Genomic DNA, 22,734 nt, shown 5'->3' with positions numbered 1-22,734 from the left:
CTTACATTAACCAGTATATTCTTCTGGTGGTCCCCTCTCCTGGTGTTCTGTTCAGGAGGAAGAAGCCCTGATACATGAGTACATCACAGTTTGATTTAATCTTTCTTGTCTCCCAGTCTCCATCCCTGGCTGACCTCAGGAGGTGGTAGCCTACAGACAAGAGGGCAGTAGGAACAGCCTTTCTCTTGCAGGCATAAGAGATGCATTGTCTAAAGGAAATTATAAACAGTAATAAAACCAACGTAAAAAGGGCTTGCTTTTTATCATCACGTGGTCATCAGCTGGAAATTCTACACAATGACAGTGATAAAAATATTCCCCCCTGGTCTGAATTCTAAACAACAATGATTTCTGTTTAGTTTTAATAACATGTGTGTTTCTAATTAACACAGTTGTGTTACTTATCCTTTCATAAACATTGTGTTCCGTATCATAGACATTTATTTGGAGAATTTCCAGTTATACAGTTGGCCTATGACACATGCAGACTCAGCCATACACATTTTTTTTTTTCAGGAGTAAATTCATGATAAATTGGAATCATTAGACCTAAATTTGGGCACAGTTGAACCACATTTTCCTGAGTCTAAGCTACAGATTTGAAAGAATCAGTGATAACATAGTGATTATAAAGACTAACTGAATTTGAATAACTTTCATTCTGTCATTCCCTGTAACCAGAATTGACTAGAACAATGAACAGGGAAATGCTGAACTTTAGAAATGTTCATTGAAGACTGGCACATGCAAATTGTGGAGAAAACTTTCAACTCTGCAAAAACAAAGTGTAAGGAAAATGGACATTTCGAAGAAGAAAGTTAGGACAAGTAGCAAAAGAAGCTGGTCTTACACTGCCAGAAGCATTCAAGAGGACCGTGTTTGATATTTCCATTATTTTGACCAAGAATGGGAGCCTCATTCTAAAGCAAAAGATCACGTGCAGTCAGTGTTTACTTTCACTTAGCCACTGTCTCTGACTTTTGCAAAAGAAAACTTTAGGAAGCATAACCAAATAAGGTAGAAATTTATGATGAATTTTTTTGGTGAACATATTTTAGGGGATTTTTTTTTTTTTTTTACTACAGAGACATTTGAAAACTGTTACTATACATCCTGAGGGAACAAAGACTTGGACAATATTGCAATCTCTGGGATTTTCTGTGAAATAGGATTATTAGAGATCTCTGCAAGTCTCATCCTATGGTTTTTTGCTGACTCTTTTTATCTGTATTGCCTCATTTGAAAAAAGACTGTCAAAATTAAAATAAAAGTGTTTTGTTTGAGTGGAGACTGCTATACTGTCTATTAAACATGTGAAGAAGATTGATTTCAATAATCATTGACAAATTTGCAGAAGTGAAGGCTCAAAAATAGAAACTAATGCTATTCATTTCTGTAACACACCAAATGTATGAATAAGTTTTAGTTGACTTTTCTAAAATCCATTACATGTTTTCTTTTGTGTCATATTTGTTTTTTATTATAATTTTTTTACTGACTTCATTATACTGATGACTGCTGATGCCCTGTGAAGGTCACTATCTTGATAAGGTCTAATACTTGGGTCATCTGATTCAAAGAGCTGACTTGTTGGAAAAGACTCTGATGTTTGAATAGACTGAAGGCAAAAGGTGAAGAGGGCAGCGGAGGATGAAATGGTTAGATAGCATCATCGATTCAATGGACATGAATTTCAGCAAACTCCAGGAAATACTGAAGGACAGAAGATGAGATGGTTATATAGCATCACTCACTCAATGGACGTGAATTTGAGCAAACTTCGGGAGATAGTGGAGGACAGAGGAGCCTGGCTTGCTGCAGTCCATGAAGCTGCAAAGCACTGGGCACGACTCAGCAACTGAACAACAACAACAAAGTGTCTCTGAAGAGGCGGGTCAGACGTGAGATGTCTATAAGGTCTTTAGGGTCTTTCAACGTCAAGCTTGACCGGGATTGGATAACGTTCATGATATAATAATTTAATATTGGTTGATACAGTTAGGATTTTGAAGTGTAAACAATAAGTAAATAAAAAGTAAACAATCACTTGCAAAGTACAGTTAATTATTGCTTTGAGAAGTAGCTCAGCAACTATTTACCTAGTGTTATGGACTGAGTCTTCTCCAACAAAGGAGATCAGTCCTGGGTGTTCATTGGAAGGACTGATGCTGAAGCTGAAACTCCAATACTTTGGCCACCTCATGCGAAGAGTTGACTCATTGGAAAAGACCCTGATGCTGGGAGGGATTGGGGGCAGGAGGAGAAGGAAACGACAGAGGATGAGATGGCTGGATGGCATCACTGACTCAATGGACATGAGTTTGAGTAAACTCTGGGAGTTGATGATGGACAGGGAGGCCTGGTGTGCTGCGATTCATGGGGTGGCAAAGAGTCGGACACGATTGAGCGACTGAACTGAACTGATGGACTGAGTGTATCCCCACCAAAATTCATATGATAAAGTCCTAAACCTCAATGTGATGATATTTGAAAGTGGGGCTTTTGGAAAGTACTTGGGTTTAAATGAGGTCAAGAGAGTAGAACCCCATAATGGGATTAGTGTCCTTATAAGAGGAAGAAGAGATGCCAGAGTTTTCTCTTTCTCATGGGCACACACTGAGGAAAGGCCACATGGACACACAGCAAGAAGGCGGCTGTCCACAGCCAGGAAGAGCACCCTTGCCAAGAACCTAATCTATCAGCACCTTGATCTTGGACTTCCCAGCCTCCAGAACTGTGAGAAATCAAATATCTTTTGTTTTAACCACCCAGTCTACAATATTTTATTTTTAAACAACAATCCAAATTAAGACACCCTACCAAGGGCAAATTGACAGTCTTTTTGGATAAATTGATTTCTCAGAAAATTTAACTTCACCTTCCTGGTCAAGGATTTTCTGGTAAATTTACAAGAGTAAAGTCATGTTAATGCAGATATTAAACTGTGTGGCTGTAGTCAATTCCAGTTCTCAATATATGCAAAGTTCAATAAAGTATAGTGAACACTGTCTGCATTTTTTTTTTCTGGCCATCACTATTAATTATTTTATTGCATAATTATTTCTGAAAATAATTTTGCTGTTTGGAGGAGGGGTGTTTAAAGTGTTCTGTTCTTGTTACGTGAGGGTGGCCTACGAGAGCAATTATATAAAAAGACCCTGCAGTGTGTGGGGTGGGAGTAGTAGGATCTTAGCCTCATACCTACAAAAGGAAATGGGGTTTATACAAGTAACCCCATAGGCACTCTCAAAGGCCCAAGGGAGTTACTTATCATGCAACCATTTTGGTATGTTAAAAATATTAATTTGTATCCTTATGTTCACAGCAGCATTATTCATGGCAGTCAAAAGGTGAAGACAACCCAAGTGTCTGCCAATATATAAATGGACAAAGAAAATCTGGTATACACATACAAGGAAATATTACTCTGCCTTAAAAAGGAAGGAAATCCTGTCACATGTTACAACACAGAGGGACTCTGAGGACATTATACTAAGTGAAATAGGTCAATCTGTCACAAAAAGACAAATGCTTTATGATGATTCCACTTATATGAGGCTCTTAGAGCACTCAAATTCATAGGGACAGGAAGTAGGATGGTGGTTCCCAGAGGCTGGGGGTGGGGAACAAGTAACAATTGTTGCTCAATGAGTTTAGATAGAGAATTTCAGTTTTGCAAGATAAAAAGAGTTCCAGAGATTGGCTGTATAACAGTGTGAATACACAACACCTCTGAACTTAAATGAATACTGAATTTAACAATTAAAAGTAGTTAAGAAGGTACATTTTATATTTTATACTTATATTTTACCACAATTAAAAAAAACATTAATTTGTTACATGGAAACATTGTTGATCACTACAATTTGCATAACCCTATTCTGGGACAGGTTCCTTAAAAAAAAAAAACCAAAAAACGGGTGGGGGAGCAACCCCTCAAAGCACCTTTGTGCAAGTAAGAAAAGGCATCTTTCCCTCAGACACCTTGCTAGACACCATCTGGCAGACATCATCAGCCACAAAGTGATTCTCCTGCAGGTACAAGTCCACAAGGATCTCAGCAGTAAGGGTGCCCCATGGAATTGTGCACTGTGCTATGCAGAGTCATTCAAAGCATCCCCAACTAAGAGCTCCACAGAATGCAAGGGCTCTGGCCTCCCCACTTCTGAGATGCTCCGCAAATAGTCCATGGTGTGAGTGGTGGCCTTTTGAAACTTCAGGAGATGGAAGAATACAAGAAATGTTTGATATGGAGAGTTTTGACTTTATAGGTTGCAGTGGCTGAAAATGCTGTCACATCAACATGAATAAGCCAAAAATGAAGGCTCCCAAGGGGCCTAGCTGGCAACTCAGGAGGCAGCTCTGAGTCAGAAGTGGTGGGCGGCAATGTGACAGGACAGGAAGATGCCACCCAAGTTGGCTTCATTCACAGATAAACACTTAGATGGATGTCATATTGGACACAGAAAAGGCCCTCTGTACAGAACTAATTGTCCTATTAGTTGAGAATGCCTAGAGTCCCAATTGCTTTCTTTATGACTTATGGATTGTCAGAACTACAGATAACTTTCTTAGCCTTTGCCTGTTCAAACCTCCCATTTCACGGATGAGGACCTGCTGTCTAGAATGTTAAATGAATGACTCGCCCACAGCTGCTCACTAATGGGGTTTCACTTTGTTCTCCCTCTGGGTATCTGGAGGAGAGAGTTCTCAAAGGGAGCATCACAAAAGAGCAGGTAGAAGGTTCCAGAGACATAGGTGTCCCACTTCATAGTCACCATAAATTCCCCTCAGCCCCAGGAAGGGTGAAAGGGAAGGGAAAGGGGGAGGCAAACGATACTGGTAACACTGAGAAGCCCCTTAAAGCTTAAGAAGAAACTGTAGTGACATAGTGTGAATTAGGCTTTAAATAATTTATTCATCAAATATATTGAACATCAACTTATGACAAGGATACTGGATCTTAAGGATCCAGTTCTTAAGGATCTTATAGCCTAGTGGGAGAGAGAAAGATATAAACAGATAAATTATAATAAAACCTGAAATATGTGGTATTAGATGTATGAATCCAGGGCTAAGGGACTCTGAAGAGTAACAACTATCTTCCCACAGAGTCCTTTGGGAAAGCTGTTTCCAGAGGAAGAGATATTAGAGTGGGTACTGTAAGGTGAACAGGAGTTTGGCAGGTGGGATGATTGTGAGAATTCTAGGAATTCTAGGTGGAAGAAATTGCCTTGTCCTGTGGCAGAGTCTAGAAAGTGGCTGCAGGTAGAATAACTTTAGGAATAACGAGAGGCAATGGTGAAAAATTGAAAGCATTTCCCCTAAAATCAGGAAGAAGACAAGGGTGCCCACTCTCACCACTACTATTCAACATAGTTTTGGAAGTTTTGGCCACAGCAATCAGAGCAGAAAAAGAAGTAAAAGGAATCCAGATAGGAAAAGAAGAAGTGAAACTCTCGCTGTTCACAGATGACATGATCCTCTACATAGAAAACCCTAAAGACTCTACCAGAAAATTACTAGAGCTAATCAACGAATATAGTAAAGTTGCAGGATATAAAATTAACACACAGAAATCCCTTGCATTCCTATATACTAACAATGAGAAAACAGAAAGAGAAATTAAGGAAACAATACCATTCACCATTGCAACAAAAAGAATAAAATACTTAGGAGTATATCTACCTAAAGAAACAAAAGACCTATACATAGAAAACTATAAAACACTGATGAAAGAAATCAAAGAGGACACAAAGAGATGGAGAAACATACCGTGTTCATGGATTGGAAGAATCAATATTGTCAAAATGGCTATTCTACCCAAAGCAATCTATAGATTCAACACAATCCCTATCAAGCTACCAACGGTATTTTTCACAGAACTAGAACAAATAATTTCACAATTTGTATGGAAATACAAAAAAACCTCGAATAGCCAAAGTAATCTTGAGAAAGAAGAATGGAACTGGAGGAATCAACCTGCCTGACTTCAGACTCTACTACAAAGCCACAGTCATCAAGACAGTGTGGTACTGGCACAAAGACAGAAATATAGATCAATGGAACAGAATAGAAAGCCCAGAGATAAATCCACGAACCTATGGACACCTTATCTTCTACAAAGGAGGCAAGGATAAACAATGGAAAAAAGACAACCTCTTTAACAAGTGGTGCTGGGAAAATTGGTCAACCACTTGTAAAAGAATGAAACTAGAACACTTTCTAACACCATACACAAAAATAAACTCAAAATGGATTAAATATCTAAATGTAAGACCAGAAACTATAAAACTCCTAGAGGAGAACATAGGCAAAACACTCTCCGACATAAATCACAGCAAGATCCTCTATGACCCACCTCCCAGAATATTGGAAATAAAAGCAAAACTAAACAAATGGGACCTAATGAAACTTAAAAGCTTTTGCACAACAAAAGGAAACTATAAGAAAGGTGAAAAGACAGCCCTCAGATTGGGAGAAAATAATAGCAAAACGAAGCAACAGACAAAGGATTAATCTCAAAAATATACAAGCAACTCCTGCAGCTCAATTCCAGAAAAATAAATGACCCAATCAAAAAATGGGCCAAAGAACTAAACAGACATTTCTCCAAAGAAGACATACAGATGGCTAACAAACACATGAAAAGATGCTCAACATCACTCATTATCAGAGAAATGCAAATCAAAACCACAATGAGGTACCATTACACGCCAGTCAGGATGGCTGCTATCCAAAAGTCTACAAGCAATAAATGCTGGAGAGGGTGTGGAGAAAAGGGAACCCTCTTACACTGTTGGTGGGAATGCAAACTAGTACAGCCGCTATGGAGAACAGTGTGGAGATTTCTTAAAAAACTGGAAATAGAAACTGCCATATGACCCAGCAATCCCACTCCTGGGCATACACACCGGGAAACCAGATCTGAAAGAGACACGTGCACCCAATGTTCATCGCAGCACTGTTTATAATAGCCAGGACATGGAAGCAACCTAGATGCCCATCAGCAGACGAATGGATAAGGAAGCTGTGGTACATATACACCATGGAATATTACTCAGCCATTAAAAAGAATTCATTTGAATTAGTTCTAATGAGATGGATGAACTGGAGCCCATTATACAGAGTGAAGTAAGCCAGAAAGATAAAGAACATTACAGCATACTAACACATATATATGGAATTTAGAAAGATGGTAATGATAACCCTATATGCAAAACAGAAAAAGAGACACAGATGTACAGAACAGACTTTTTGAACTCTGTGGGAGAAGGCGAGGGTGGGATATTTCAAAAGAACAGCATACTATCTATGGTGAAACAGATCACCAGCCCAGGTGGGATGCATGAGACAAGTGCTCGGGCCTGGTGCACTGGGAAGACCCAGAGGGATCGGGTAGAGAGGGAGGTGGGAGGGGGGATTGGGATGGGGAATACATGTAACTCCATGGCTGATTCATGTCAATGTATGACAAAACCCTCTACAATATTGTAAAGTAATTAGCCTCCAACTAATAAAAATAAATGAAAAAAAAAAACAAAAAACGAATGACGAGAGGGTATGAGCTTCCTAGGTGGCACAGTGGTAAAGAATTCGCCTGCCAATGCAGGAGACTTAAGAGACATAGGTTAATCCCTGGGTTGGGGAGATACCCTGGAGAAGGGCATGGCAACCCCCTGGGGAAGGGCATGACAACCCCTCGGAGAAGGGCATGGCAACCTTCTCCAGGATTCTTGCCTGGAGAATCCTATGGACAGAGGAGCCTGGTGGGTTACAGTCCACGGGATTGCAAAGAGTCAGATATGACTGAGAAAGCACTCATGCCTGTGACAGGAACACTGTGATCAGTGGAGAATGGGTCAAGCTAAAAACTTGGCATTTTATCCTGGAGCCTGCAAAATCAACAAAGGCTGTGGAGCAGAGTGTAACAGGACTCCTCGCTGAAGACAACGCTGGCTTCAGTGGGAGACGAAAGGCAGCGGGAGAGAGCGGAGATGGCCAGGGCAATACCAGGCTGTGCTTGTCGGTGAACTTGCCAGGACAAGCCAGGCAGGGCGTGGAGAGTGGCTGGGCCCCCACCCCGCTGCAGCCATCTGTTCCTTCCCACACAGACTGTGCCTCCTCCCACTCCTGAGGCAGCTGAACTTCTGCTACTGATATTTGAAACAGTAGAAAAGGCTCAGCATAAGGGAGGCCTGTGGTGAATGCTCCCCACCCCACCTCCCATCTCAGGCGAGTCTGCCTATGCAGGCCACGTGATGTCTTCAGCTTCCACATGCACCACAAGACTTGAAAAATCAGTAGGTAAACAAGGAATGTCTCTGATCCCTCCAACAGCCTCGCATCCTGAGAAAAGCAGGAGGGACCAGGCATTGAGGTGCAAAGCAAAGCAAAAGACCCATGGAAGAGAAATGCTTTAATCTGGTAGTAGCTGAATTCCAGGAGAATGTATCAGAATCAGCCCTATGGTTGCCACCAAATGCTATAGGAACAGGCAGAGGGCCAGGGAGTCGGCTGAACCCCAGAGGCTGAGATGACCTTTTGGATCTCAGCGTTGAGACTCATGTAGCATTAGTCTTACTAGCTGAGAACACTTTCTAGCTGAGCATCTGAGAAGAGTCCTTTGTTCAGTAGCCCCCAGCTCAGCATAACATTGGCTCTGGTAGAACTAGTTTCCTAAATGGAATTAAACTCAAGTGATGAACTTAATGAGATTCATTCCTTATAACTGTGTATGTCTCCCTATGGCTTATGGAGATAGTTTTTAGAAAGCTGCATGTTATTAATATTAGGAGAGGAAGGAGGAAAAGGGTATAAGGGCTGAAACCAAGAGCAGAGGCAGGAGTAGAGGGAGAGCTGGGCTGAACAGGGTCTGGAGCCCTTTTGGGGAGCCCAGTAAAGGTACTTACACTTTGGCTGCTTGACAGAGAAAAGTAACTATCCCAAGGAAGAGGTGGTAGTGGTGTGGCGAGGCAGAAATCCAGGCACAGGTACACTCAGATGGGAGGTTCTCAATATTTTAAATAATCACTGTAGCCTCCCTGGTGCACCTGGTTACTGAGGGTGAGAGGTGAGGGTCAGGAGACCTGGGCAGGTGCTACAGAAGGACTTGTCAGGATATGTATGTTTATGGCATAACAGATGGCTGCAGGGTTGGGGCTTGGGAAAAGAAGAGATCATAACGATAATCACTTTCAAGATCTTCACACTTATATAACTCTTTTAATTCTCACCACATTTTCATGGGGGCAGATACAAATGACACCACCCTTATGGCAGAAAGCAAAGAAGAACTAAAGAGCCTCTTGATGAAGGTGAAAGAGGAGAGTGAAAAAGTTGGCTTAAAGTTCAACATTAAAAAAATGAAGATCAAAAAAAAAAAAAAAGAAGATCATGGCATCCAGCCCAATCACTTCATGGCAAATAGATGGGGAAACAATGGAAAGAGTGACACTTTATTTTCTTGGGCTTCAAAATCACTGCAGGTGGTGGTTACAACCATGAAATTAAAAGACACTTGCTCCTTGGAAGAAAAGCTAATGACAAACCTAGACAGCATATTAAAAAACAGAGACATTACTTTCCTAACAAAGGTCCATATAGTCAAAGCTATGGCTTTTCAGTAGTCATGTATGGAAGGGAGAGTTGGACCATAAAGAAGGCTGAGTGCCGAAAAATTGATGCTTTTAAACTGTGGTGCTGGAGAAGACTCTTGAGGGTCCCTTTGACTGTAAGGAGACCAAACCAGTCAATCCTAAAATAAGTCAGTCCTGAATATTCATTGAAAGGACTGATGCTGAGGCTCAAACTCCAATACTTTGGCCACCTGATGCAAAGAACTGACTCATTGGAAAAGATGCTAGGAAAGATTGAAGGCAGCAGGAGAAGGGGAAAACAGAGGAAGAGATCATTGGATGGCATCACTGACTAAATGGACATGAGTTTGAGCAAGCTCCAGGAGATGGTGATGGACAGGGAAGCCTGGCATGCTGCAGTCCATGGGGTCACAAAGAGTCGGACACAACTGAGTGACTGAACAAAGATACAGTTATCATCCCTATTTTACAATTGAGGAAAATTGAGGAGTGCACTGGATCCACTTAATAGAATGAAAACAATGAGTAGATTGTAAAAAGCATCCAACTGTCTCACAGGAATTTGAGAAACAACAACCACACCATCATGACCTGCTTTCATGGACCAAGGTCTCCAGCAGCTACAACTTACACTAAAACTTTGTTTTGTGATTGACAGATTTGAAGGCAGAAGATTAAAGTAGAATATGTGAGAAATTGCCTTAAAAATTTATAAGTCAACCTGTGAGAACTGAAAATCAGAGTTCTCCATCTCTGGGTTAACTGATGCTGAGTCAAGCAGAAATAAGTTAGCTGCCTGTTCCAAAAAACTCTTACTCTTGGAAGAGAAGAGTGTGAACCAACTAAATATCTTCCCAATCAAGAATAACAACTGTGGGACATCCCTTTGTGGTTCAGTGGCTATGACTCTATGCTCCCAATGCAGGGGGCCTAAGTTCAATCCCTGGTCAGTGAATAAGTCCCATATGCTGCAACTAAAGATACAGCATGCCACAGCTAAGACTCAGCACAGACAAATAAATAAATAAATATTAAAATAAAAGAATAACAACTTGCTCATAAAGATGCCCCTTAAGACCTCTGCCTCACCGAACCCACAAATGCACAGCTCTTGTGCCGTAAACTCTGCCTAATTCCAGCTAGTTCTTCACCTTGCCAGAGCTGCCTGAAAAGTCAGTCAGCTCAGGCCCTAAAAACCTAGAAATATCCTGCCCTGTATGGTGATGCTTATCAACAGGTTTTTTTCTGGTGGTATGGGAGATGTTAACCGTTGACCTCAAGCATATATTTAATTATGTATTGTGGTAACATTGTGAATTTGTCAGTAAGACTACCAAGTCTTAGCACAGTCTTACTGGTATAAAACATGCATTCGGATCCTTCCTGCTGTGCCCCAAAACTAGAGCCAGAAGTTTATAAGCTGGGGGCCCAGTGACACTGTGTGTGATAGGATAGTCATTACAACGACTGGCTTGTGGACCTTCAAATGCCCACCATCCACAGCCCCTTGAGTTCCTGACTTCCACCCAAGCTGCCATGAACTGTGTCATGAGACCCTGCCAACCTGGCCAAACAGACTGGACCAAACAGAAATAAGGTTCTGACAAGTTAAAACACTATGTCAAGGAGATATCTTCACTCCTATGTTCGCAGCAGCAATACTGACAACAGTTAAGACATGAGAACAACCTAACTGGCTGTCAACAGATGAATGGATAAAGAAGTTCCATATATATATATTCCATATATGTAGCTCCATATATATATTCCATATATATATAGTGGAATATTATTTAGCCATAAAAAGAAGGAAATCCTGCTATTTGCAACAACATGGATGAACCCTGAGGGGATTATACTAAACGAAACAGTCAGACAGTATATCATCTAATATACACATGAAACCACAATTTAAAAAAAAACAATGTATAAAAATAGAGAGTAGAATGGTAAGTTACCTAGAGATGAAGATGGAGGAACTGTGGGAACATTGTTTATGGGTAAAAATATTTGAATGTAGAATTAAAAAAAATAAGACATTTCCCCCAAAACTCATAGAAAAGGAGATCGAAAAAATGTTTTTTTAAGAAAAGGAGATCATATTTGTGGTCACCAGAGGCAGACAATGGGGAACTGGATGAAGGTAGTCCACAGGTAGAAACTTCTAGTTATAAGTTGTCATTTAGTTGCTAAGTCATGTCCAACTCTTTTGTGACCTCATGGACTATAGTCCTCCAGGCTCCCCTGTCCATGGGATTTCCCAGGCAAGAATACTGGAGTGGGTTGCCATTTCCTTCTTCAGGGGATCTTCCCAATCGAGGAATCAAACCCACAACTCCTGTATTAGCAGGTGAATTCTTTACCACTGAGCCCCCAGGAAAGCCCAAGACTGGGAGTGTAAAGTACAGTATGGAGATGATAGCTAACCATGCTGCACAGTATGTTTGAAAGTTGTCAAGAGAGTAAATCTAAGAGTTCTCGTAACAAGGAAAAACACAATTTTCTTTCTTTCTCTTTTTGTATCTGTATGAGATGATGGCTATGAACTAAACTGATTGTGGTAATCATTCCACAATACATGTAGTCAAGTCATTGTGCCATACACCTTAAACTTACACAGTGCCGTATATCAATTATATCTCCAAAAAACTGGAAAAAGGGCAGAAACAGGGTTCTAACAAAGGCAACTCTGTATGTTATGCATAAGGAAAGCAGAGGCTTCTGAAGTGGTGGGACCCGAGAAACAGACCAACAGGGGTGTCAAACAGAACGTTAACAATAGTATTCATTCTGGGGATGAGAGAGGGAAGTAGGAAAAGTCAGAAGCCAAGAGAAGTGAAGACAGAGGCAGCAGTAGAAACAGCTAGAGACTTGAGAGAGGATCAGAGTCACGAGCGTGCTGAGTCTCCAGGGAACGTCAGAAGCACGGTTTGAAGGGACCATAAGATGTTGGAGCCGCCGAGCTGTTGGAGCATCCTGCACGAGGCACATAGTGTTCAGCTCACCACCTAGCTTGCAGTGTTGCTGGTGAGTTGATTGGTTGTAATAATAATAAAGTAATAAGCAACATTTATGTTTTGCAGAGGTTCAACCTAACACTATTACATCCACAGATCTGAAATGTTCACTTCTACGAATTTTGAAAATCGTCACCACCAACCAAAACTTGATGGAACATTTTCATGACCCCAGAAAGTTCTCTTCCACCCCTTTCTAGTCAATTCTTCTTATACCACAGCTCCATAGACTAATGTGCCTCTTCTTGTGCTTCAGACACAAAGTCCCCTTCTTTGTCCCCTCAAGAAGTCTTGTGTCCGACTTCTTTCATTTATTTGGAGAGTAATCCATGCGGTTGTGAGTATCAATACTTGGTTTCCTTTCATGGCTAAGTAGAAATCCATGGCAGGAATATGCTAAAATTTATCTTTTCTCCTGTTGATGAACATTTGGATTGTTTCCGGTTTGAGCCTAAGAGAAGAGGCTGTTATAAAGATACATGTTCAAATCTTTTGGTGGATATATATTCTAATTTTCTTTGGTTCTGGGTCATAGGATTAATGCACTCTTATATCTATGAGAAAGTGTAAAACTGTTTATCAAAGTGATTGTACCATTTTACCCTCCTAATAGCCATAGATGAGAATTCTAGTTGCTCTGTATCATTGTCAACATTAGTATCATCAGTCTTTTTCATTTTAACCATTCTATTGGGTAGAAAGGGTATCTCACTGTAGCTTTAATATGCAGTTCCCTGAGGATTAATGATGTTGAATCCCTTTTCATGTATTAATGTCCATTTGTATTTCTTTTTTTGTGAAGTATTTTCCCATTAAAAAAAAAAAACTTGAGTGGTTCATCTATTTTTGACTTGTAGCAGTTCTTCATGTATTCTGGATATGAATATTTTTATCAGATAAATATGCTGTATGTGTTTTTCCAATCGGTAGCTTGCCTATTCATTTTCTTAGTGAGTTTTTTAATGAAAGAACTCACACTGTTTTGAGTACCAGACATAGTATTGAGTGCTTTACCAGTGTTATTTTATTTATTTTCAAACTTTTATAAGTTAGATATTCATCTTTCCATTTTACAAATGACAAAATGAATGCTGAGGGAGATTAAATAATTTACACACAGTTCAAGGATATGACAGCCTGAATATGAATTACTTAGTCTGACTTCAGAGCCTGAGGTTCTAGCTAAATGGCTTTATTCTTCTTTTTTAATCATAAAGCCACATCATTACAGAGACCAGAATAGTGGTTAGGGGAGGGGAGGGGAGGAGAGGAGACGGGAGGGGTGGGATGTAGGGCAAAGGGAATCAACTGTATGGTGGCAGAAAGTAACTTGTTGGTAGTGAGCATGTTGCAAGGAATATAGAAGTAGAAATAAATGTTGTACATACCAAACTTACATAATTTAAAAAATGCAATAAAATAATAAAGTTAAGACAAAAAAATAGGAGAATGTAAAACAATACTGAAAGTTGTGAGCATCAGAAGCTTATAGAATTGACCTGGATGTTATATGACATGGAAGTAGAGTTTAGATCCAAGAAAGTTATCAATAATGAGGTTGTTGTGAGGTTAAAAAAAAAAAAAAAAAACAACCAACCAAAATCCTGTCCTTGAAGTCAGGACATCTGAGCCTTTTTTCCTGAGCATCTGAAAGAACCTCCCTCAGGCAGTCATGAACTCCATCCCTAGACAGTGCAGACGTGTTTCTGAAAACCCACAATGTGCTTTAACCACTTTGATGCTAAATAGACTCAGATGAGTTCCCAGATGCTTGATCCTGGGCGCTTTACTCCATCATCGATTGCTCTAAAAGCAAGAAGTTCCTTATGCTCATACTGACCAGCCGTAGAATTCTTGGCACCATAAAACTGCTTTCAAGTGAGGTTATAAAGTTCAGAGAAGAGAGATCTCCTTCTGGGGAGCAATTCAGTTTTGAGGCTTGTGTTGTCCTTTTCTTAATTCTCCCCCATTATTTACATATAATCACTACCTCATCCTCTTAGTTGGAGAAGGCAATGGCAACCCACTCCAGTACTCTTGCCTGGAAAATCCTATGGATGGAGGAGCCTGGTGGGCTGCAGTCCATGGGGTCGCTAAGAGTTGGACATGACTGAGCGTCTTCACTTTCACTTTTCACTTTCACGCATTGGAGAAGGAAATGGCAACCCACTCCAGTGTTCTTGCCAGGAGAATCCCAGGGATAGGGGAGCCTGGTGGCCTGCCATCTCTGGGGTCGCACAGTCAGACACGACTGAAGCGACATAACAGCAGTGGCATCCTCTTAGGGTCCTCTGTAAGTACTAGCCAGATTCTTCTAGATAAGGTACTGTTGTAGGGATAGCCACCTGATTGCTGCTAAATATTTATGCTCTTTGTTTTCTTAAGGATGTCCTGTGTTCAATAAAGTATCATCATCTGAACTTGCATTACACAGTTCTTTGCCACAACTCAATGATTTATAAAGGTTTGATTGTTGTAATACTTGAACTTACATAACAGCAAAGAATACCATACATTAGGAAGTGCTATGCTGCATAGAAGAGTCAGCAAGAGCTGTAAAACTCCAGGGGACAAAGGGTTCAGGAAAGCCCAAGTACTCAGGGCTGAACAGAACTCTGCAGCAGAGGGAGGGATCAGGGCTTTCCCAGAATGACAGGTGAAGAGAGAAATCATGGGTGCAAGGCCCTGGCCAGCAGGAGGCCTGCAAAAGAGCGGGCCCCGTGGGCTGAGGAAGCTGTTTAATGTACAGTTGACAAAGGGCAAAGAAGGTCCTGGAAAAGTTTACAGGGTGCTCCAGCATGTAACCTTCTACCACCAGACCTGTGAGCTTTGTGCTCTGGGCTCCTCATGTGCAATATGGAGATGGGATTGGGTTTGTCTCACTTGAAATGATTCAGTGTTCATCTTGGCTTGATTGGTCTCAAAGGAATCGTTTTACAAAGTGCGATGGCTTGCACTGCTATTTCCTCAAACTCACGTTCCTTTTCATTCCCTCTTTAATGCCAAAATTGGGAGCCATAAAAGTCGACTCTTTTTGGCCATCGGACTTTCTGCTGGCATTAGAATCCAATAAAACAGACAAAAACACTCCTAGATCTTTTTTTCTTTTCTGGTTTCAAGTGAATATCAAAGGCATTTTATGGGTAACTGATCAAGTTCTAGTTCAAAAAAGCAGATTAAATATATGGTACAGCAAAAAGACAAAGGTACCTGCTGTATGACTTTGGGGAACTTAAGTTTTCTAAGCCTCAATTTCCCGAGGATGATGATAATATCTATCCTATGTGTCCACTAGGGAGACTAAATGAGATGATGGTGGTGGTGGTGGTTTAAGTCGCTAAGTGGTGTCCTACTCATGCGACCCCATGGACTGTAGCCTGTCAGGCTCCTCTCTCCGTGAGATTCTCCAGACAAGAATACATATGGAGTGGGTTGCCATTTCCTTCTCCAGGAGATCTTCCCGACCCAGGAATCGAACCCGGGTCTCCTGCATTGCAGGCAGATTCTTTCCCAACTGAGCTATAAGGGAAGCCCAAATGAGATGATAAACGTATTAGAAAAAAATCACCTAGTACATAACGGAATTTGCTACATGTTAGTTTCCCTTCCTTTTCTGCTGGGCTTCACTTATTTCATCTGTAAAATGGGACTTGCCTCATCCTTACCTAACAAGAATCAAAGGAGAAACACTGTATAAAGACAACTTCATAAGCTGGGGAGTGCTACATGCACTAGTTGTTACTATGATACAGGTCATTTTATTTTCATCATATTTGAGTCAGTCACTCCTCTGTGTTCCAGGTATTCCTCAAATTGAAAAAAAAAAAGAATAAGAATGAGAAGTGGTCTGTGGGTCCCAAACCTCCATTCTGAAGGGACTAGAGTATAAAGTTGCAAGAACAAGAGCTTTAAGATTTAGTAGGAAGGAGAAGAATAGCATTTTAATGGGAGGGAGGGGAAAAAATCTAAACCCTCTTCCAGACAAAGAGCATTTTAGATATTATCTTCAAAATTCAACTTGAAAAGGTATTGGATTATAAAAATTAATTGTATGTACTTTACCATGGTGCAGAAACTCAGAGACCCAGAGGCTCTCTAGTCATTGAAGAATCAGCTCTATCGACTTGTTTTGAAATAATGCTCTTAATTCCTTCCCATAACAGGATGTTACAATGGAAGTGTCCACTAAATACCAAGATGCCATAGATGTGACATTCTGAGTGGTGGCCCCCTCATGGTGACTGTTTGCAGAATGGAGAACAGTTTTCTGATTCATGACCCTTTATCCCAGAAGCAGGTGAGTCCTGGGGCAGGGAGGAGGAAATGAAAGGATGGGAGAATGTGGGGGGGTGGGTGCGGTACCAGGGCAGGGATGGAGGGGGAATGGCCTTGAGAATGGAATGCACTCCATGCTTCCTGTGAGTTGTACCAGAAATTCCCAACAATGGGACTTTCCGAAAAACAAAAGGAAAAATCAGTTGTGATCAAGCCATTAGCAAGAAACTTGGAAACTTCTCTGTTCCCGATCCTTCTCCACTCAAGTTAGCAAGCTGGGGCCCTGAGGGGGATAAGGGGAAGTTGACCCTATAGCAGATTTCTCCAGCAGCAGCCCTAAATCTATCTGACTTTTAATTTTTGTATTGATCAGGCATCCTAATTACTGAATAGAGACTGTGTGTGTCCAAAAACGACCATAAAGCAATTTCTCCCTGAGGCCCTGGGAGTCAGCAGATGAGTCCCATGCCTGCCTGGATATGGGTAGTGAGTTTTTGGGTCCCTCCCTAGGGATCAGAGGAAATGTGTGAGAGTGTGTTTTGATTGTCATGATGGTTAGTGGGGAGGCCACTGGCATTTAGAGGGCAAGGACTGGAATGCTAAATATTCCAAAAATCGTTCTGCTTGGAATGCTAACAGTGCCCTGGTTGAGACACATTCATGGAGGCAGGGTCACCTCTTCCCTGAACAAATCTTGAAAAGACCATGGAAGGCAAGACTAGAAGTACCTTTTGATCATATCATCATTCAAGCCCATTCCCCATATCCATTTCTTCTGGGTTGAAATGCTGTTGTGGGTTTTCTGCACTGACTGGAGCGTTCTTCTCCACAGCTGTTCAACTATGTCCTGGATGCTCTTGGATGAATTAGAAGCGGGTGGTGGAGTGGGGGGAGGATCCAGCAGAAGGTGCACTGACTGTGTGGTTCAGCTTGCTGTGACTGAAGACAGGCTTAGCCCCTGATCTGAGGAGACAAGGGCCACCCCGGTGGTTCAGGCTGAACAATTTCATACTAATTCCTGAAACCCATACACATGCTACCTTACAAGGCAAAAGGGACTGTGCTGATGAGACTGAGATTTCGAGATGTGAAGATTAACCTGGTGAGAAATGGAATAGTTCCCACCATATCAGTAAACAAGGATGTCACCGTCATCAGTGATTTCAGCCCTCTAACGTAAGCCGGTGAGCCTTAAGGGCACCCAGGAAGGAGCAGACATCAGACTGCAGCCACCCTCTACCGTGAGCCCCAAGGGAGCTTCGGATGTGAAAACACAGGTTACTATCCCAGGAGAGCTGAGATGCGTATGAAAGGAATGATTTCAGTATGCCCAGACTCTTGCATCCTCCCATACATAGAAACGTGCTAAATTCCTTAACCTGGGATATCTGGTTTTCCTTAATTAACAATAATTTTTTGATATTCAGGCTACCTGCCCTTTGTGGTGAAACTTCTATACAACCTGGCTCCTCCCCTCGCCTCCTTATAGCAGTTCTCTCAGGGTTACTTGAGATGCTGTCTACTGGGCTTGAAGTCCCCCACATTCTCACCGAATAAAATATAACTCTCAACTTTTAGGTTGTGAATATTCTTTAAGTTGACACTGGATTATCCAGGTGGGCTCAATGTACTGGGTTCTTACAAGAGGGAAGCAAGAGGATCAAAGTCAGAAAAAGGAGATGTGACCACAGAAGCCAAAGGTGGAGTGATGCGTTTTGCAAATGGACAGAGGCAAAAAACCTCTAGAAGCTGGGAAAGACAAGAAAATGGATTCTCCTCTAGAGCCTCCAAAAAGATACACAGCCCTGTTGACGTCTTGATTTAACCCAGGAGGCGAGACAGATTTTGGACATCTGATCACCAGGACTTAAGATAGTTAATCTGTTTTTTCAAAGGCACTATGTTGGTAGTGATTACAGAATCAATAGGAAAACAATGCACCTGGTTTAAAGTGTAACAGAAAACTTCCTATTCAGGAAACCCTAGTAGTTCTCAGAATTTTTCCTAAAGAGTCTCTACATTACAAAACACCCCTCTCTACCAGGTCTGAAGATGGGAAAGCAAGTTTGACAGTATCTCCCTCTAGAACCTGAGAGCAATTTGCAAACATAGCACATTACTGTGTGGTATATCTGGACAAGAGTCCACATTAAATAACAAAGATTTTTATATCATCTATTCTATTTTCCTAAATATCCCCTCTCCATCTAAATGAATAATTGAGTACTTACTCCGTCACCTGCACACGTGCTTGCTAAGGTGCTTCAGTTGTGTCTGACTCTGTGCGACGCTATGGACAGTAGCCTGCCAGGCCCCTTTGTCCATGGGATTCTCTGGACAAGAATACTAGAGTGGGTTGCCATGCCCTTCTCCAGGAGATCTTCCCAACCCAGGGACTGAACCTGCATTTCTCATGTCTCCTGCGTTGGCGGGTGGGTTCTTTACCATAGCACCATAGTAAGAACCCATAGGGTTCTTACCTGGGAAGCCTCCTACTCCATCACATCAAGGATGTAAACTTTTTGCTTTCATTTTGAAAGGACTCCTCACACCCCACAAATTTCCTGGATTAGAGCCAGTGCCGCCTGAGATCTTACAGAAGTCTTGATTAGCAAAGTAAAATAAGAGAACATTAAGTGAACATTGTTGGGAAGACAAAAAGAATCTCCTTTACTCAGCAGACCTGAGGTTTACAACAGCAGTAATTATGTTACCATCTTGCACAATTTCTGAGGATGTATGCAGAAATACATTCTACCACCACCAACTGGCCTTTCTCTTTCTTCAGCCAGAGATAAATATTTAGCTACAAACTTCAAGACAGAATAAAGCCAGACTTTTCATTTATCTGACAAGAAAGCCGAGTATCAGATACTTAAATCATTAAGGAGAAAAGACAGCCTAATGCTGTTGTAAAACTAAAGATTAACTAGGAGTCAACAGGTTCTCTTATAGTCTGTTTTCAACTCATCTCAGTGGGAAAAAATGTTAATTCACTCAGAATGGGATATCATGGCACTGAGTCTGGGTTCTTGAAAAGGTCTGTTTTCTCTCAGGAATACTTAGTCTGGCATAGGGAAAATGAAAACAAGTTGAAAAAAAATAATTTCTGGGTAGTAATTTTTCTCTGGAGACTTAAGTAAGAAAAGAAGCATTTATGTTGAATAGAAAGCTTTCTCTACAAGCTCATTTTGAGTGTCAAGTAAAAATGTACAGAACAGTCTCCCCTGGCAGCCTGAATCCAAATTTAACTGCTTAAAAACAAAATTTCCAGAAGATAACATATTTCCTTTTGTCAAGGGAAAAACTGGGAAGAAGTTTATATATGTGTTTAATAGGAAACAAAGTAAGCGGTAAATGGAATTAATGTTGCATATGCAGATCCTAATTTTGCTAAAATCTGACAAATGTGAGAAACACATTCAATGTTATTAATCAGTGTGTAATTATATCAGCATTACATGTAAACCTGTTACTCAGTATAACTAGCCTATGCGGCTGTATTAGATGAAGGTCCGGTTATGGAAACGTGTGGCTAACCAGTTATATTCAGTGAACCAACTGCATTTGGCATCAACTCAGCATTGGGGTATTCTCTGACTTCACTGAGACTGGCACGGGGATTCGTGGTCCTCTTCTCCATCCTATAACCCTGTTTATCCTGGTGACATTTTCAGTAACCTCATTCCCTTCTCCAGCAACACGTAGCCGCCTGCCTCGTTGACCCTCAAGGGTGCTCTGACCACACCCTTCCTATTGTCTCCCCCCATGCCAGCTCTCTGACCCCACAGAGACTCTGAACCCTTGAGACTTTTTTCTTCCTGTTGATCCTTTCTTCCTTTTGATCCTCAGCTCATCTAGAAAGGATTCCAGTCACTCACCTGAAAATAAGGGCTAGATTAGATGCCCCAGGTACTGAAACTGAAAAAGCAATGGTGTGCTTGTCCTAGATATACTTCAAAAGGTATAAAGAAATTCAATTTCTAATTTGTTTCTTAGGGTGACTTTTTTTTTCCCCAAGCTGTTTGTTTTGGAGAAGAGGTGGAGAGGAAGTCGTGGGCGTTGGGGGGAGAATAAAATACTCTTAAACCTCTTTTTTTTCATTTCTGTGCACCCTTGCATAGCTGGTACCTCAAGCATGGATTTATTCTGTTCATTGGGTAATTGGAGTCATTCTTTTACAACTACCTTCATCTTCACTGCTCACTTCTTCTGGTGTCCAGCCAGGTGAAAACCAAATGTCTTTCAATTGTGCTCCAACTTCAGGGTACCTGCGAATCACAAAAATGCTTGTTATTATTGCTTGATGAGTTGGGTCAACAGCCCACCTCAGCACCCATTGGCCATCCTCAGATCTCCCTGAGGACTGCTGGGACTTGGACAGTCCACCCCAAAGTCTTCAGTTACAGGACCATTTCAGCCCTCACCATGATGACCCCTTGGCTTGCAGGGCAGCCCTCTCAGGTCATCTTCTCCGTCTCCTCTGAGGCCTCTGGGAAATTCTGGTACCATTAGGCCTCTTGAGGGTCAGAGAAGCTAACGCAATCCATCATACAGTCTAGATTCATCCTACTGAGGTTGCTACTCAAATACAGCTGCCCAGTGTGGGCAAAAGGCTTGGAAGAGGCGACCTCTTTCCAGGGGTTCAGGAGGAAAATGGGTCATAAATGCCCCCCTACCAAGGCCAGAACTCTCTGGGGATTTAGTAGTCGTCTTCTGTCTAATAATCCTCCTCTTGTCTCCTATTGCTCCTGCCAACCCAACAGTCAAGATCTTTCCTTGAAGGAAAACTGCTCCTATATCTTCTAGAATTCCTTTATCCTGAGAGAGCCAGGCTCCTGTTCTCAATATTTAAGAGGAAGTTTTTAGAAGACTGAAAGCCTTTTTCATTCTCAGGAACGGGGCTCTTGGCAATAAGAACTTGAATCTACTGTTTGTTGTGTTTTTTTAAAAAGGTCTGTTTTGAGCATGACAACTGAGCAATGATTTTTTTTTAATATTGTTCTGAATTATATCTCACCTCTCCCTGAAACAAGCTGAGTTAAAAGATGCTGAGCTATAAAAAATATAGGAACAAAAAAATACATAACACACATGAACAGCCCCTGCCAAGGGCTACCAGGTTTCATTTGGTCTGGACAGCATTTGAAGTAACATGTAACTAGTTGCCAGTGTTTTCACTTGGATGAGTTCACCTAAAAAGTTGTATTTCTGCCTTCTCTTGGGGTCTTGGTGGTACTGGGCTGTGACAGTCACCAGGACCCATTTTGGATAACCCTGCCCACCTCAGTTTGCTGAAGCCCCTTCCTGGCTCCCCTCCCCACCACATTTATCTCATGACCCAACTGCTAATGACATTTGGAACCACCATCCTCAACAAAACTGTTCATTTACTCTCAGTGTCCTTCCTCGTCAAGCCCCTTAAAAGTTATTCCAGACCTTAGCACTTTCCTTTAACTCCCTCCCCTCCCCATCTTTCATTCCCTAGATGACCCATTTTCCTGACAAAACCAAGACCAAAATTACTGACTCGTCTACTGTCCAGTCTACAAGATTTCCTGTAGCTGTCCAGTTCTTGCTTCCACTCTTAGAGAATGAACAGTCCTCCTTTTAGACAAAGCGATCTCTTCAGTTATGCTACTTCAAAAACATAATATTTTTTTATAATTATAGAAATGATATACTCTCATTACCATTCAGGCAGAGTTGAAAATAACAGTAATCCCCTCCACAAACCCACAATGATACTACTCTTCACAAGTAAGTACTATTAAATTACTGTTAAATATTTGAAAGAAATCCTGATTTGCGCGCACACACACACACACAGAGACATACACATC

General features: G+C 41.3%; 1 long non-coding RNA gene across 1 annotated transcript in view; it reads left to right on the top strand.

Annotated features, from left to right (window-relative positions):
• LOC122453988 overlaps positions 1–19,130 on the top strand; it is a 38,074-nt gene extending 18,944 nt beyond the window's left edge. Inside the window, exons 3-4 of the long non-coding RNA XR_006273251.1 lie at positions 16,780–16,913; positions 17,724–19,130. This is a non-coding gene — a long non-coding RNA (uncharacterized LOC122453988). The remainder of the gene's footprint in view (positions 1–16,779; positions 16,914–17,723) is intronic.
• The last annotated feature ends 3,604 nt before the right edge of the window (positions 19,131–22,734 follow it).

This window comes from Cervus canadensis, chromosome 15 (assembly GCF_019320065.1).
Source record: "Cervus canadensis isolate Bull #8, Minnesota chromosome 15, ASM1932006v1, whole genome shotgun sequence".
NCBI classification, from domain to species: Eukaryota; Metazoa; Chordata; class Mammalia; order Artiodactyla; family Cervidae; genus Cervus; species Cervus canadensis.
Note: the sequence above shows the minus strand (reverse complement) of the source record. Positions and strands in the feature narration are given on the sequence as shown.